General features: G+C 40.2%; 1 long non-coding RNA gene across 1 annotated transcript; it reads right to left on the bottom strand.

Annotated features, from left to right (window-relative positions):
- Positions 1-1,094: 1,094 nt before the first annotated feature.
- LOC311129807 lies at positions 1,095-3,820 on the bottom strand. Its single transcript, XR_014613311.1, has 3 exons — positions 3,743-3,820; positions 3,393-3,584; positions 1,095-1,135 (listed from the first exon to the last, which is right to left on the bottom strand). It is a non-coding gene; the product is annotated as an uncharacterized lncRNA (long non-coding RNA).
- Positions 3,821-17,994: the final 14,174 nt, after the last annotated feature.

Genomic DNA, 17,994 nt, shown 5'->3' on the forward strand with positions numbered 1-17,994 from the left:
CACTGTATTCTAAAGCGAAGATCTGTTTGCCGGTTACCATTTAAATTACTATTACTTTCTTAATTGTTTCACCATACTTTCTGTGTACTGTTTCTTTCTTTACTTAACTTTTATGTATATTCAAATTAATTTAATGCAATTTCTCCCCAGACAGATTAAGACAATCACAAGTAATTAAGCTTCTACAGTATGTTCATTAATGGAACTTCATTTATTGTTAGTGTAGCCGGTCTGGGCCTATGTGTGAATGCGCTGGCTACAACGCTCTGGCTTTGGTTCTGCGTTGTGGTGCATGTAGATTGACTGGACACGGGACACACAGCTGCTGATTCTGGTCTTTTATTTCTGGATGAGATGCAGTGCAAAGCATTGACATGAAATGGCGAGCCTCTCTACGCTGCACACACCTCTCCTCAGCAAGCATCAATGCAGACTCATATAATACATTCGATAGACAACAGTAAAAGTATGACATTAACATTAAGTGCTATTATTCAAAATTAATCAACAATAATAATTTCCTCTTGCATAGTCTAAATAAAATAGTTCTGAATGACAAAAGATACATTCATACATGTTTTATGTGTCACACATTCTACATTCCAAAAGACCACCGGCTAATATTGAACAAAAACATAATCGCAACATGTAAAGTTTTGGTCCCATGTTTCATGAGCTGAAATAAAAGATCCCTGAATGTTTCCATACACACAAAAAGCTTATTTCCCTAAAATGTTGTGCACACATTTGTTTATATCCCTGTTAGTGAACATTTCTCCTTTGCCAAGATAATCCATTCACCTGACAGGTGTGGCATGTCAAGAAGCTGATTAACCAGCATCATCATTACACAGGTGCACCTTGTGCTGGGGACAATAAAAGGCCACTCTAAAATGTGAAGTTTTGTCACACAACACAATGCCACAGATGTCTCAAGTTGAGGGAGCGTGCAATTGGCATGCTGGCTGCAGGAATGTCCACCAGAGCTGTTGCCAGAGCATTTAATGTTCATTTCTCTACCATAAGCCACCTCCAATGTTGTTTTAGAGAGTTTGGCACTACGTCCAACAGGCCTCACAACCGCAGACCACGTGTAACCACACCAGCCCAGGACCTCCACATCCGGCTTCTTCACCTGCGGGATCATATGAAACTGATCTCCTTATATGAACTGTAACTGAGTACATTTTTTGAAATTGTTGCATGTGGCATTTATATTTTTGTTCAGTGAGGGAAAAAAGTATTTGATCCCCTGCTGATTTTGTACGTTTGCCCACTGACAAAGACATGATCAGTCTATAATTTTAATGGTAGGTTTATTTGAACAGTGAGAGACAGAATAACAACAACAAAAATCCAGAAAAACGCATGTAAAAAAAAATATAAATTGATTTGCATTTTATTGAGGGAAATAAGTATTTGACACCTCTGCAAAACATGACTTAGTACTTGGTGGCAAAACCCTTGTTGGCAATCACAGAGGTCAGACGTTTCTTGTAGTTGGCCACCAGGTTTGCACACATCTCAGGAGGGATTTTGTCCCACTCCTCTTTGCAGATCTTCTCCAAGTCATTAATGTTTCGAGGCTGACGTTTGGCAACTCGAACCTTCAGCTCCCTCCACAGATTTTCTATGGGATTAAGGTCTGGAGACTGGCTAGGCCACTCCAGGACCTTAATGTGCTTCTTCTTGAGCCACTCCTTTGTTGCCTTGGCCGTGTGTTTTGGGTCATTGTCATGCTGGAATACCCATCCACAACCCATTTTCAATGCCCTGGCTAAGGGAAGGAGGTTCTCACCCAGGATTTGACAGTACATGGCCCCGTCCATCGTCCCTTTGATGCGGTGAAGTTGTCCTGTCCCCTTAGCAGAAAAACACCCCCAAAGCATATTGTTTCCACCTCCATGTTTGACGGTGGGGATGGTGTTCTTGGGGTCATAGGCAGCATTCCTCCTCCTCCAAACACGGCGAGTTGAGTTGATGCCAAAGAGCTCAATTTTGGTCTCATCTGACCACAACATTTTCACCCAGTTCTCCTCTGAATCATTCAGATGTTCTTTGGCAAACTTCAGACGGGCCTGTATATGTGCTTTCTTGAGCATGGGGACCTTGCGGGCGCTGCAGGATTTCAGTCCTTCACGGCGTAGTGTGTTACCAATTGTTTTCTTGGTGACTATGGTCCCAGCTGCCTTGCGATCATTGACAAGATCCTCCCGTGTAGTTCTGGGCTGATTCCTCACCGTTCTCATGATCATTGCAACTCCACGAGGTGAGATCTTGCATGAAGTCCCAGGCCGAGGGAGATTGACAGTTATTTTGTGTTTCTTCCATTTGCGAATAATCGCACCAACTGTTGTCACCTTCTCACCATGCTGCTTTGCGATGGTCTTGTAGCCCATTCCAGCCTTGTGTAGGTCTACAATCTTGTCCCTGACATCCTTGGAGAGCTCTTTGGTCTTGGCAATGGTGGAGAGTTTGGAATCTGATTGATTGATTGCTTCTGTGGACAGGTGTCCTTTATACAGATAACAAGCTGAGATTAGGAGCACTCCCTTTAAGAGTGTGCTCCTAATCTCAGCTCGTTACCTGTATAAAAGACACCTGGGAGCCAGAAATCTTTCTGATTGAGAGGGGGTCAAATACTTTACATGCGTTTTTCTGGATTTTTTTGTTGTTATTCTGTCTCTCACTGTTCAAATAAACCTACCATTAAAATTATAGACTGATCATGTCTTTGTCAGTGGGCAAACGTACAAAATCAGCAGGGGATCAAATACTTTTTTCCCTCACTGTAAATCCATAAAACAATGGCAAATAGACAGAAATACTGGAAATAGACCACAAAAAACACTAATGTTACAACACTTGTGGACCAATTTACCTGGATGAGATTAAATATATGCATCAGTGAGTGAATGCAAAGAGTAATGACATGATATGGCGAGCGCCTGCGAGAGGTAAGCTACAGACACAGACAACCTGTAATAGCTAGCTAGCTAGCTAAATAGCCAACATTGAATCAGATTATGTAAAACTATTTTTACACAACGCTACCTCATCACCAATAGTTTGCTAGTATCACAACAACATTAGGAAACATTTTATGAACGGTACATTAACTTTAACTTTTTAAACATGAATACACTGGAGCACTATTTACATAAGCATCAAAGCAGAGTAGGAGAGAGAGCACATGCTGGTCTGACGTTACTTCCAGTGGAAGCTGGTGACATGAACAATTAAGGAGGATGGGAGCTCCACTGTATACTGTAGGCGCGGACGCACGGAGACGATAAAGTGTGTTTAAAAAATCGTCAAATTTAAACTAAAGCATTTAATAAAGACATTTATAGTACAATATTATGGGGAATGGGAATGAGAGGGTTACTTACACAGTGTTGGGAAGGGATCACAGCAGTGATTGAATGAGGGCATGAGGCATGAGTTGAGGTGTTCAGAGGCTTGACTTCAGTGCAGGACAGGGATTGAGGTGTTCTGAGGCTTCAGTGTAGGACAGGCTCATCATGGATGGATGATGTTGGTGAAGAGCTCAACTCTTCCACTGAGGGCAGGACAGGATTTGACTGGGAGGCCAAAAAAACATAACACAAGCCATTTAGACAAAATAACTAAGAATGAGTTAGTCCAAGCAAGGATTAAACTCACATTGATGTGTAATAATGTGTTTGTATGTGATTGACTCTACATACAGTAATGAGAGAAAATTGAGGAGTCTACTCACAGTGTTGGAAAGGATACATTCCATGTGCCAGTGGATGAGAGGGCACATGAGACGTGGCTTCAGATCATGTCAGGAGAGAGTTGACAATGGTAGTGGAGTAGAGTGGTCATCACCTTTTAATCAGGGAAGAGTAGGGGACTTCGCTGTAAATACAAAAAGCTGATACATTCCATTACAGCAGCGCCATCATAGGTTTGGGCAACACGTTTCTCCATGAAGATAAATTCAGACATCTCAGAATTCACAAAGTCAAACACAGACTGCACATCTCGCCCACTTGACACATCAAAGTAGCCCAAGAAACATTCCTGAATAAAGCCCTGATCATCCACATCCCTGACAATAACTATCAACTGCGAGCAGACTGGTGGCACCATAGGTCCCAGAGTGGTCGGGCAATTTTTTCCCCCTGGGGCCTGGAGTTTTTCCTTATCTGGTAACCTAAACAGGAAAACTATGGACCCTATAGGGTATGACAGTGATTAATCAGTTGTAAAAAGGTTTTATATGGGCTATTATGGGGCCAGTTTCTCCTAATCAGGTCACATATTATTTTTTTTACTCCTGGAAAAAACTACTGGCCCTGGGGAGGATGAAAACCCTGTCAAACTGCAGCAACCTTATACTTGTTCATATGAATTATATTTAGACTAGACTAACAGGGGGGTTTCCTCTACCCAGACAAGGCGACAACAACTGATAGACAATAGAACTCACAGGGCTGAGCTTGCTTTATGCATGTTTCCATAGTGCAGGCCTATGCAACTGTAGTCCTAATTAAACATTTACTCACAGTCTATGTCATCACTATTATGTTGATTGATTAATTCCAGTTAATCATTTTGGATTGAAAAGGTATAGGCAGCCAAGCCAGCCCAATTTTTTATATAAACCTAATTTGATCATATTCACATTTTCTCCTGACAAACAAATGGAATATAAATACATAACGTTACCAATTGGTTTACCCTGACCAGATGAACAGGGCTCATAGGCTGTATATAGCTGCTATTATTAGTAGCCTACAGTTGATCAGACTGAAAAATCGTCTCGTTTTCATCCCATACAGCATGTCAGATCTCTAATGTTTAGGTGTAGCCTAGGGTGCTGCAACATTTATCTAATGATGTTTTTGCTTATGTCTGTCTGGAGTGATTATTTGTTATCACATTTGCTAAATAAATCCGGAGGAAAGTGGAAAGCCTACTTGAGCGAGCGGTAAAAATGCGCTGCGTCAACCTCTCTTTTAAATCTCACTTTTAATGGATGATGAGATGGAAGCGATCAAATCATTCTGAATTGATTTTGACATCCCAGAGCAGACAGTAGAAACGTCCAAATGCTCAGCAAGTAAAGCATCATAACGTGCAATTACCCCTGAAAGCTCCTTGTAGTTGCCCTTGTTAGCTGAACTCTCCCTCTCTTCCGGCCCCTAAGTAAAAGCCAACTCTTTCCGATAAACTGCTTGTGACCCTGTTTCTTCTTGCCTTCTCCTTATGTTGCGCAGTTTGAATACGCTGCCATTCGTCCATTACATGATCGATGCGGCTTTTTCGAAGAAGCTTGAAACTGATGTGGGCAATGAAAGTGGTTCTTTAACAAAAAATCCACTCCATTGTTGTTAGCATTAACTAGCCATTCTGGCGGAGAAATCTGCACTCTGGTAGCTAGCTAACGTTAGCACTTGCTACTAAAGTTAGCAAGGCAAATTGAAATAAATTGCACTAACTCCACACAAAAATAAAGTTATAAAACCAAGAAAACAATATATAATCTACCTCTTCCGTCTCCTGTAGTTTGAAGAAACTAATTTGAATTGAATAATATCCTAAAAATGCTCAACCTTCACTCTTTACTCTCAATCTATATCCAATATGTCACCAACTCAGCATCACAACACATATAACCCCCATAATGCTCTGTGGCACATCCCCAATACACCACACTAGGTTAATTATGATTGGATGGACAACATGACAGTTCATATTGCAAAAGCTTTTGATTGGTTGGAGGACATCCTCCGGAAGTGCTCATGATTACCTTGTAGATCTATGGAAGGGGGTAAGGCCTACGAGCCTCCTAGGTTTTGAATTGAAGTCACTGTAGCCAGAGGAGGATGGGAAATAGCTGTCCTCCGGCTACACCATGGTACTAGCCTAGAGTGTGTTGTTGAAAATACTGTAGACCTTCATTGCAAAAGACTGTGTTTTAATCAGGTATTTGGTGACGTGAATATATTTAGTATAGTTTTACCTAATAAGAATAACTTTTTTCATGTTTCATTATTTTAAAATTTTCTGAAATTCACTGGGTAGGATGGTCCTCCCCTTCCTCCTCTGAGGAGCCTCCACTGGTTACTCAGACCAAAGCTGTTCTGCCCTCATAATGTGAGTAGGGAACTAAATTTGGCAGACAGCTTACAACTCCCAATAAGAAAAGATGGTATTACAAAATGTTATTGTACACATTCACACACAAATGCATTCAAATAATAGGTAGGACAGCAATTAATATAGCTAGCTAGCATTACTATCATGTCCATCAGAAGCTAGCTAACAAGAAAATAGAGCCTAGCTAGTCAGGACAACATGACATTGCAGAAATATGACAATATAGCTACATCACTGGAAAAACAACTACTGAAACAGCAAGCCTTGCCACACAACTATGCATACATACAACATAATTACAAGTTTTAGAATAAGGTAACGTAACAAAATGTGGAAAAAGTCAAGGGGTCTGAATACCTTCCGAATGCACTGTACTGTAGACAGGTGTGTTTCTTTCTAAATCATATCCAAACAATTGAATTGGCCAGAGATGGACTCCAATCACGTTGTAGTGACATCTCAAGGTTGATCAAAGGAAACTGTATTCACCTGAGCTCAATTTGGAGTGTCATAGCAAAGGGGTGTGAATACTTACAGTACCAGTCAAAAGTTTGGACACACCTACTCATTCAAGGGTTTTTCTTTATTTTTACTATTTTCTACATTGGAGAATAATAGTGATGACATCAAAACTATAAAATAACACATGTGGAATCATGTAGTAACCAAAATATATTTTAGATTATTGAAAGTAGCCTTGATGACAGCTTTGCACACTCTTGGCATTCTCTCAACCAGCTTCACCTGGAATGCTTTTCCAACAGTCTTGAAGGAGTTCCCACATATGCTGAACACTTGTTGGCTGCTTTTCCTTCACTCTGCGGTCCAACTCATCCCAAACCATCTGATGCAGCACTCCATCACTCTCCTTCTTGGTCAAATAGCCCTTACAAATCAAATCAAGTCTAATGCGCCGAATACAACAGGTTAGTCGATGTAATTGAGGTAATATGTACATGTGGGTAGAGTTAAAGTGACTATGCATAGATAATAAACAGAGAGTAGCAGCAGCATAAAAGAGGGGGTGGGGTGGGGTAGGGGGAGGAAGGTGTGTTTGGGTCATTGTCCTGTTGAAAAACAAATGAGCGCAAACCAGATGGGATGGCGTATCGCTGCAGAATGCTGGTTAAGTGTGCCTTGAATTCGACATAAATCACTGACAGCGTCACCAGCAAAGCACCACCACACCATCACACCTCCTCCTCCATGCTTCATGGTGGGAACCACACATGCGGAGATTATCCGTTCACCTACACTGCGTCTCACAAAGACACGGCGGTTGGAACCAAAATTCTGGAGGACAGATTTCCACCGGTCTAATGTCCATTGCTCGTGTTTCTTGGCCCAAGCAAGTCTCTTCTTCTTCTTGGTGTCCTTTAGTAGTGGTTGCTTTGCAGCAATTATACCATGAAGGCCTGATTCATGCAGTCTCCTCTAAACAGTTGATGTTGAGATGTGTCTGTTACTTGAATAATTTATTTGGGCTGCAATTTCTGTGGCTGGTAACTAATAAACGTATCCTCTGCAGCAGAGGTAACTCTGGGTCTTCCTTTCCTGTGGGGGTCCTCATGAGAGCCAGTTTCATCATAGCGCTTGATGGTTTTTGTGACTGCACTTGAAGAAACGTTCAAAGTCTTAAAGTAATGATGGACTGTCGTTTCTCTGCTTATTTGAGCTGTTCTTGCCATAATATGGACATGGTCTTTTACCAAATAGGGCTAGCTTCTGTATACCACCCCTACCTTGTCACAACACAAATTATTGGCTCAAACGTATTAAGAAGGAAAGAAATTCCACAAATTAACTTTTAACAAGGCATACCTGTTAATTGAAATGCATTCCAGGTGACTACCTCACGAAGCTGGTTGAGAGAATGCCAATGTATGAAAATGTATGCACTCACTAACTGTATGTCGCTCTGGATAAGAGCGTCTGCTAAATGACTAAAATGTCAAATGTAAGAGTGTGCAAAGCTGTCATCAAGGCAAAGGGTGGCTACTTTGAAGAATCTCAAATATATTTTGATTTGTTTAACACTTTTTTGGTTACTACATTTACATTTTAGTCATTTAGCAGACTCTCTTATCCAGAGCGACTTACAGTTAGTGAGTGCATACATTTTTTCATACTGGCCCCACATGGGAAACGAACCCACAACCCTGGCGTTGCAAGCGCCATGCTCTACCAACTGAGCTACACAAGGCCCCATGTGTTATGTCATAGTTTTTATGTCTTCACTATTATTCTACAATGTAGAAAATAGGACAAATAAAGAAAAACCCTGGAATGAGTAGGTGTGTCCAAACGTTTGACTGTTACTGTATGTAAATCAAATATTTCTGTATTTCATTTTCAATAAATTAGCAAAAATGTCAAAAAACATGTTTTCACTTTCATGGGGTATTGTGTGTAAATGAGTGAGATTTTTTAAAAATATTTAATCCATTTTGTAACAACAAAATGTGGAATAAGTCAATGGGTATGAATACTTTCCATCTGCAAGCATAGAAGGCATTTAGCTCGACTGAAATGCTTGCGTTTCTGGGCAGCTCGCAGATGGGTTTCCTTTTCTAATCCGTGATAGTTTGCACGCCCTGCCACATCCGTCGACGGTCAGAGCCAGTGTAGTAGGATTCAATCTAAATCCTGTATTGACACATTGCCTGTTTGATAGCTCGGCGGAAGTCTTAGCAAGATTTCTTATAAGCGTCCGGATTAGTGTACCGCTCATTTAAAGCGGCAACTCTAGCCTTTAGCTCAGTGAAGATTCATTTAAGTCATTTAGCAGACGCTCTTATCCAGAGCGCCTTATAGTTAGTTAGTGCATACATTTTTTCATAATGCCCCCCCCTGGGAATCAAACCCACAACCCTGGCGTTGCAAGCACCATGCTCTACCAACTGAGCTACACGGGGCCTCTGTAATCCATGGCTTCTGTGTGGGGTACGTACGGTCACTGTGGGGGACGTCGTTGATGCACTACGTTTTGTATGGCAAGTATTAATTTGTGGATGTCCATTAACCATTTCGTATATGATATGTTCCGAATTACAATTCATATGTTACGAATTTGCAAAACGTACAATAAGTTACGATTTTCTAAATGTACAATATGTTATGAATTTGCAAAACGTATGATATGTTGCGAATTCTAACTAGGTGGCTAGGTGGCTAATGTTAGCTAGCTGGCTAACGTTAGCTAGGCTAGGGGATAGGGTTAGGGGTTAAGGTTAGGGTTAAGTTTAGGAGTTAGGATAAAGGGCTAGGGTTAGGGGAAGGGTTATCTAAAAGGGTTAAAGTTAGGGTTAGGGTTAGGGGACGGATTAGCTAACATGCTAAGTAGTTGTAAAGTAGCAAAACATGTGTAAGTAGTTGCTAATGTTGTCCGTGATGAGATTCGAACTTGCAACCTTTGGGTTGCTAGAAGTTTGCATTATACGCCCATCCATCCACCCCGACCAACCATCCTATTTGCCTTATGTAACCATACTAAACGTAACATATAATTCTAATTTGAGTGTCACAGATTTACTTTTACTATGTTAAGTCTAGTCTATAAGACCAGGCTGGCTAGTGGAACAGTCCTGTCGTTTAGCATCCGCTTCATTGGACCACTTCCATATTGAGTGCATCACTGGTACTTCCTGTTTGAGTTTTTGCTTGTAAGCAGGAAGCAGGAGGATAGAGTTATGGTCTTATTTGCCGAAGGGAGGGCGAGGGAGGGCCTTGTATACATTTCTGTGTGTGGAGTAAAGGTGATCTAGAATTTTGTCACCTCTAGTTGCACAGGTGACATGCTGGTAAAAATGATGTAAAACGGAATTCAGTTTCCCTGCGTTAAAATCACCGGCCATGAGAAATGCTGCCTCTGAATGTGCATTTTCTTGTTTGCTTATGGCCCTATACAGCTCGTTAAGTGCGATCTTTGTGCCAGCATCAGTTTGTGGTGGTAAATAACGGGTTATTACCGCATTCTTATCTGCTTGTTGCCATCTTATTTCCCTGTCATTTCCCGGTACTTTCCTGATGTTACCTTGCTATTTCAGCACTGTAAACTAAAGTGCTACCGGATTCTCTTACCTCCACCTTCTCATTAGTTGGGCTTGGTAATATGGCCAGAGAATGATCTCCATCACCCACTTAAAGTCTAACTCAGGGTCTCTCCATCCCCAGGTAAGCCCCAGTCTCATAAAATACAATTAAGTGAGCGAATCAGAACCGCTTAAAATCACTTACCTACTGCCTCAACTCCATAATTAACCAAAATATTTCATCAGCAATGAATCAGCCACATTGTTGTAAATTGCTTGGGAGACATGACTTTTCCTTTTTGAGGACTAGTTAATTTGATTGAAGCAATCTGATCGCAAAGCTTTTTTTCAGGTTGGTTTCTAATGGTGAAAAAGGGAGAAAATCCACAAACTCCATTTCCAAAGGAGAACATTTAATTTAATGTTCTACATTTATTAGTCAACAGAGAGGTATATTTTCTGGGTGACCTAAATATTGACTGACTTTCATCAATCTGCCCACTCAAGGAAAAGCTTCAAACTGTAACCAGTGCCTGCAACCTGGTTCAGGTTATCAGTCAACCTACCAGGGTATTTACAAACAGCACAGGAATGAAATCATCTACATGTATTGATCACATCTTTACAAATGCAACATTTTTAAACGTGTAGACAAACCTTAAGTGTTTTAATAAAATCAACTATATGTAGGCTACTGAGCTTGTCTGATGCTTTACGCACACTGTGATTGAATAATTAAGACACACAAATGACTCAGGTGGGAGCCAGAGATCAAGATAGCCTAACTAGAAGGAAAAAAACTGTTCCTGACCCTCCTCCAGCTGTTGCTGGCCTTCGCAGATTCTTCCATTAAGCTACGGACATTGCCGGTATGTAATAGGCTACACCAGGGGTTGGTAACCTCTTCCATTTGGAGTGCCAATTTATCTTATTTTTATTTATTTATTATTTTATTTTTAGGGAGTAGATCAGCTTTAATATTGCAGATATATTGTGGCTTATATCAATGTAATTGTCTGCATCATTTCCAATCCCCCATATATGTTTTGGGTAAATACATATATTATTTTAAATATATATATATTTTAAAAATATATTTTCCTTCTTTATTATTTTCCCCTAACCCTACCACCCCTCCCCTAATTGAAGTAAACTAATGGACAAAAATACTTAGGCTGCTACTTCCAACTTATACATACTATATACATTTTACAGACAGTATATTTCCCAATTTATCTTACCATTTCTACCAATCTGCGTGTCAGTTATGATTTTCATATGCACATTTTCGTGGAAAAGTTTCATTTCATTTATAATAGTCTTCGTATCTCAAAATCATTATCATGTGGTTAATCAAAATTATAAAAGTAACTTCAATTGCAATTAACAACTATGTAAAAAATAGCCTACATAAAGCCAACAAATAAAAACATTGCAGCCTGCAGGTAGATAAAATCCTGATAAAAATAAATATCCTATAAACTACATTGGCTATGCATGGCCTGTCTGCAAGGAACTTGAAACATTGTATCAACTATTAACTTGGGTCCAGCCTGAAGCTTGTGCTAGCAAATTTGCAACATTGTATAAAATATTAAGGGACCTCAGAGTTTCCTGTGCCAGTGAGCTTCGGACAGACATAGCTGTAGGCTATTTGCGCAAGGGATAAGAAGTAATCAAGTAGACCTGTTTTATGACATTTCCACCAGATCAGAGCATGACATTTTTATCGAAAGAGAGCTGGAAAGATTTTTCAAATAGGCTACATTGAGGAACTATTGTCATTCTCAATGGATGCAAAAACAGACTTTGTTTACTTGCTGTTTGAGGTGAATAAAAAACTACTTAGAGAGCTCCACAGTGGTGATGAGTTAAAACAATTAGAAATACAGTGAGGGAAAAAAGTTTTTATCCCCTGCTGATTTTGTGCGTTTGCCCACTGACAAAGACATGAGCAGTCTATAATTTTAATGGGAGGTTTATTTGAGCAGTGAGAGACAGAATAACAACAAAAAAATCCAGAAAAACACATGTCAAAAATGTGACTATGGTCCCAGCTGCCTTGCGATCATTGACAAGATCCTCCCGTGTAGTTCTGGGCTGATTCCTCACCGTTCTCATGATCATTGCAACTCCACGAGGTGAGATCTTGCATGGAGCCCCAGGCCGAGGGAGATTGACAGTTATTTTGTGTTTCTTCCATTTGCGAATAATCGCTGTTGTCACCTTCTCACCAAGCTGCTTGGCGATGGTCTTGTAGCCCATTCCAGCCTTGTGTAGGTGACAATGTTGTCCCTGACATCCTTGGAGAGCTCTTTGGTCTTGGCCATGGAGGAGAGTTTGGAATCTGATTGATTGATTGCTTCTGTGGACAGGTGTCTTTTATACAGGTAACAAACTGAGATTAGGAGCAGTCCCTTTAAGAGTGTGCTCCTAATCTCAGCTCGTTACCTGTATAAAAGACACCTGGGAGCCAGACATCTTTCTGATTGAGAGGGAGTCAAATACTTTTTTCCCTTACTGTACTATCAGATCCCCAAATGGGCACATTTATAGGCCTACATTTGTGCACAGGCCAGGTAGCCTAGCCCTACTTCTATGCATAATCAACTGCGCGTACTTACTCAACATTAACTGGAGCGCTACAAATAAAACACAATGAATAAATTGACAACTCGTAAATGTAATGAAAAAAAAACGTGTTCCTCACAAGCGTAGCCTAGGTTGTGCGGTCCGCAAACAACGTGTCCACTCCGACAATGAGAACAGCAAAAGACTGTAATAATAATATATTGAATGCATGAACAGAAATTACCATAACCAAACAAACAATGTATATTACAAATTATGGGAATTAACGGTAAATTTACTACTGGTGATACTGGTGTGTCATCCCCGCGGCCTCCGCAATGGATTAGTCCACTGAGATAGGCGTGAATCAGACAGGTGTCTCATGAGCCATAACAAAATACATATACACTACCGGTCAAAAGTTTTAGAACACATACTAATTCAAGGGTTTTTCTTTATTTTTTACTATTTTCTACATTGTAGAATAAAAGTGAAGACATCAAAACTATGAAATAACACAAATGGAATCAAGTAGTAACCAAAAAACTGTTAAACAAATAAAAATATGTTTTATATTTAGATTCTTCAAATAGCCACCCTTTGCCTTGATGACAGTTTTGCACACTCTTGGCATTCTCTCAACCAGCATCACCTGGAATGCTTTTCAACAGTCTTGAAGGAGTTCCCACATATGCTGAGCACTTGTTGGATGCTTTTCTTTCACTCTGCGGTCCGACTCATCCCAAACCATCTCAATTGGGTTGAGGTCGGGGGATTGTGGAGGCCAGGTCATCTGATGCAGCACTCCATCACTCTCCTTCTTGGTAAAATAGCCCTTACACAGCCAGGAGGTGTGTTGGGTCCTGTTGAAAAACAAATGATAGTCCCACTAAGCCCAAACCAGATGGGATGGCGTATCGCTGCAGAATGCTGTGGTAGCCATGCTGGTTAAGTGTGCCTTGAATTCTAAATAAATCACAGACAGTGTCACCAGCAAAGCACCCCCACACCATAACACCCCCTCCTCCATGCTTTACGTGGGAAATACACATGCGGAGATCATCCGTTCACCCTCACCGCGTCTCACAAAGCCATGGCGGTTGGAACCAAAAATCTCCAATTTGGACTCCAGACCAAAGGACAAATTTCCACCGGTCTAATGTCCATTGCTCGTGTTTCTTAGCCCAAGCATGTCTCTTCTTATTATTGGTGTCCTTTAGTAGTGGTTTCTTTGCAGCAATTCAACCATGAAGGCCTGATTCACACAGTCTCCTCTGAACAGTTGATGTTGAGATATGTCTGTTACTTGAACTCTGTGAAGCATTTATTCGGGCTGCAATTTCTGAGGCTGGTAACTCTAATGAACTTATCCTCTGCAGTAGAGGTAACTCTGGGTCTGCCATTCCAGTGGTGGTCCTCATGAGAGCCAGTTTCATCATAGTGCTTGATGGTTTTTGCAACTGCACTTGAAGAAACCTTCAAAGTTCTTGAAATGTTCCACATTGACTGACCTTCATGTCTTAAAGCAATGATGGACTGTTGTTTCTCTTTGCTTATTTGAGCTGTTCTTGCCATAATATAGACTTGTTTTTTTACCAAATAGGGCTAGCTTCTGTACACCACCTCTGCCTTGTCACAACACAACTGATTGGCTCAAACGTATTAAGAAGGAAAGAAATTCCACAAATTAACTTTTAACAATGCACACCTGTTAATTGAAATGCATTCCAGGTGACTACCTCATGAAGCTGGTTGAGAGAATGCCAAGAGTGTGCAAAGCTGTCATCAAGGCAAAGGGTGGCTATTTGAAGTATATTTGAAATATATTTTGATTTGTTTAACACTTTTTTGGTTACTACATTATTCCATATGTGTTATTTTATAGTGTTGATGTCTTCACTATTATTCTACAATGTAGAAAATAGTAAAAATAAAGAAAAACCCTGGAATGAGTAGGTGTGTCCAAACTTTTGACTGGTACTGTATATATATATATTTTTTTTCAACTGTTCGACTAGAAAAATATTGGTCGACCAATACATTTTGTAGTGATTCTTATGTTGACGATGTAAAGAATATTTGCTGGTCTGTGGTGTGTAATGAGGAGTAACTACATGCTGCACTTGGCACATTTATGAAATTGCTTATTCCAGTTACTAATAAGCATGTACCCATTAAGAAAATTACTATAAAAACTGATAAATCCCTGTGGATTGATGAGGAATTGAAAAATGTTAAGGATGAGGCAAAAGGAATGGCAAATAAGTCTGGCTGCACAGCCGATTGGCAAACGTACTGTAAATTGAGAAATCATGTGACTAAACTGAACAAAAAGAAGAAGAAACTGTACTATGAAACAAAGATAAATGATATAAAACTTCGGAGCACCATAAATTAAATGATGAGGAAAAGGCGAACTCAGCTCCATCATTCATTGAATCAGATGGCTCATTCATCACAAAACCCACTGATATTGCCAATTACTTTAATGATTTATTCATTGGCAAGATTAGCAAACTTAGGCATGACATGCCAACTACAAATTCTGAACCTACACATCCATGCATAACTGACCAAATTATGAAAGACAAGCATTGTCATTTTGAATTCCGTAAAGTGAATGTGGAAGAGGTGAACAAAATAATTGTTGTCTATCAACAATAACAAGCCACCTGGGTCTTGGATGGAAAATTATTGAGGATGATAGCGGATGATATTGCCACTCCTCCTATTTGCCATCTCTTCAATCTTAGCCTACAGGAAAGTGTGTGCCCTCAGGCCTGGAGGAAAGCAAAAGTCATTCCGCTACCCAAGAATAGCAAAGCACCCTTTACTGGCTCAATCAGCCAACCTATCAGCTTGTTACCAACCCTTAGTAAACTTTTGATATAATTTTTTTTGACCAGATACAATACTATTTTACAGTGAACAAATTAACAACAGATTTTCAGCACGCTTATAAGGAAGGGCATTCAACATGTACGATACTTACATAAATTACTGATGATTGACAGAGAGAAATTGATAGTATAAAGATTGTGGGAGCTGTTTTGTTAGACTTCAGTGCAGCTTTTGACGTTAACAATCATAATCTGCTGCTGGAAAAAGTATGTGTTATGGCTTTACATCCCCTGCTATATTGTGGATGGAGAGTTACCTGTCTAACAGAACACAAAGGGTGTTCTTTAATGGAAGCCTTTCCAACATAATCCAGGTAGAGTCAGGCATTCCCCAGGGCAGCTGTCTAGGCCCCTTACTTTTTAAAATCTTTACTAATGATCTGCCACTGGCTCTGAGTAAAGTCTGTGTGTCTATGTATGCTGATGATGCAATACTATATACGTCATCTACCACAGCAAGTGAAATCACTGCAACACTTAACAAAGAGATGCAGTCAGTTTCAGAATGGGTGGCAAGAAATAAGTTACACCTAAATATTTCAAAAATTAAAAGCATTGTATTTGGGACAAATCATTCACTAAACCCTAAACCTCAACTAAATCTTGTAATGAATAATGTGGAAATTGAGCAAGTTGAGGAGACTAAACTGCTTGGAGTAACCCTGGATTGTAAACTGTCATGGTCAAAACATATTGATGCAACAGTATATAAGATGGTATAACCCTAACAGTATAAAATGTCCATAATAAAGCGCCACTCTCTGCCTTCTTAACAATGCTATCAACAAGGCAGGTCCAACAGGCCGTAGTTTTGTCACACCTGGACTACTGTCCAGTCGTGTGGTCAGGGGCCAATAAGAGGGACATAGGACAATTACAATTGGCCCTGAACAGGGCAGCACGGCTGGCCCATCAATGTACATGGAGAGCTAACATGTCGATCTCTCCTGGCTCAAAGTAGAGGAGAGATTGACTTCATCACTACTTATATTTGTGAGAAGTATTGACATGTTGAATGCACCGAGCTGTCTGTTTAAACTACTAACACACAGCTCAGACACCCATGCATAGACCACAAGACATGCCACCAGAGGTCTCTTCACAGTCCAGAACAGACTATGGGAGGCGAACAGTACTACATAGAGCCATGACTACATGGAACTCTATTCCACATCAAGTAACTCATGCAAGCAGTAGAATCTGAATAAAAAACAGATAAAAATACACCTTATGGAACAGCGGGGACTGTGAAGAGTCACACACACATGCACAGCCACACGCATACACACACACGATAACATATGCACTATACACACACATACACATGGATTTGGTGTTGTAGAAATGTGGTAGTAGAGTAGTGGCCTGAGGGCACACACTTAATATGTTGTGAAATCTGTAATGTTTTTAATTGTATTTAGTGCATTTGGAAAGTATTCAGAACCCTTCCGCATTTTGTTACGTTACAGCCTTATTCTAAAATTGATTAAAAAAAAAAAATCCCCTCATCATTCTACACACAATACACCATAATGACAAAACAAACACAGGTTTTTAGAAAATGTTGTTCATTTATTAAAAATAAAACAACTTAAATATCACATTTACATACGTATTCAGACCCTTCTCAGTACTTTATTGAAGCACCTTTGGCAGAGATTACGGCCTCAAGTCTTCTTGGATATGACGCTACAAGCTTGGCACACATGTTTTTGGGGAGTTTCTCACATTCTTCTCTGCAGATCCTCTCAAGCTCTGTCAGGTTGGATGGGGAGCGTCGCTGCACAGCTATTTTCAGGTCTCTCCAGAGATGTTCAATCGGGTTTAAGTCCGGGATCTGGCTGGGCCACTCAAGGACATTCAGAGACTTGTCCCGAAGCCACTCCTGCGTTGTCTTGGCTGTGCGCTTAGGGTCGTTGTACTGTTTGAAGGTGAACCTTCACCCCAGTCTGAGGTCCTGAGCGCTCTGGAGCAGGTTTTCATCAAGTATCTCTCTGACATGCACTGTCAACTGTGGGACCTTATATAGACATGTGTGGGCCTTTCCAAAACAAAACAATCCAATCAATTGAATTTACCACAGGTGGACTCCAATCAAGTTGTAGAAACATCTCAAGGATGATCAATGGAAACAGGATGTGCCTGAGCTCAATTTTGAGTCTCACAGCAAAGGGTCTGAATACTTATGTAAATAAGGTATTTATGTTTTCTATTTTTAATACATTTGCAAAAAAACTGTTTTCGCTTTGTCATTATAAGGTATTGTGTGTAGATTGATGAGGAAAATGTTTTCTTTAATCCATTTTAGAATAAGGCTGTAACGTAATAAAATGTGGAAAAAGGGAAGGGGTCTAAATACT

This window comes from Coregonus lavaretus, assembly GCF_964263955.1.
Source record: "Coregonus lavaretus genome assembly, chromosome: 5".
Classification (NCBI taxonomy): domain Eukaryota; kingdom Metazoa; phylum Chordata; class Actinopteri; order Salmoniformes; family Salmonidae; genus Coregonus; species Coregonus lavaretus.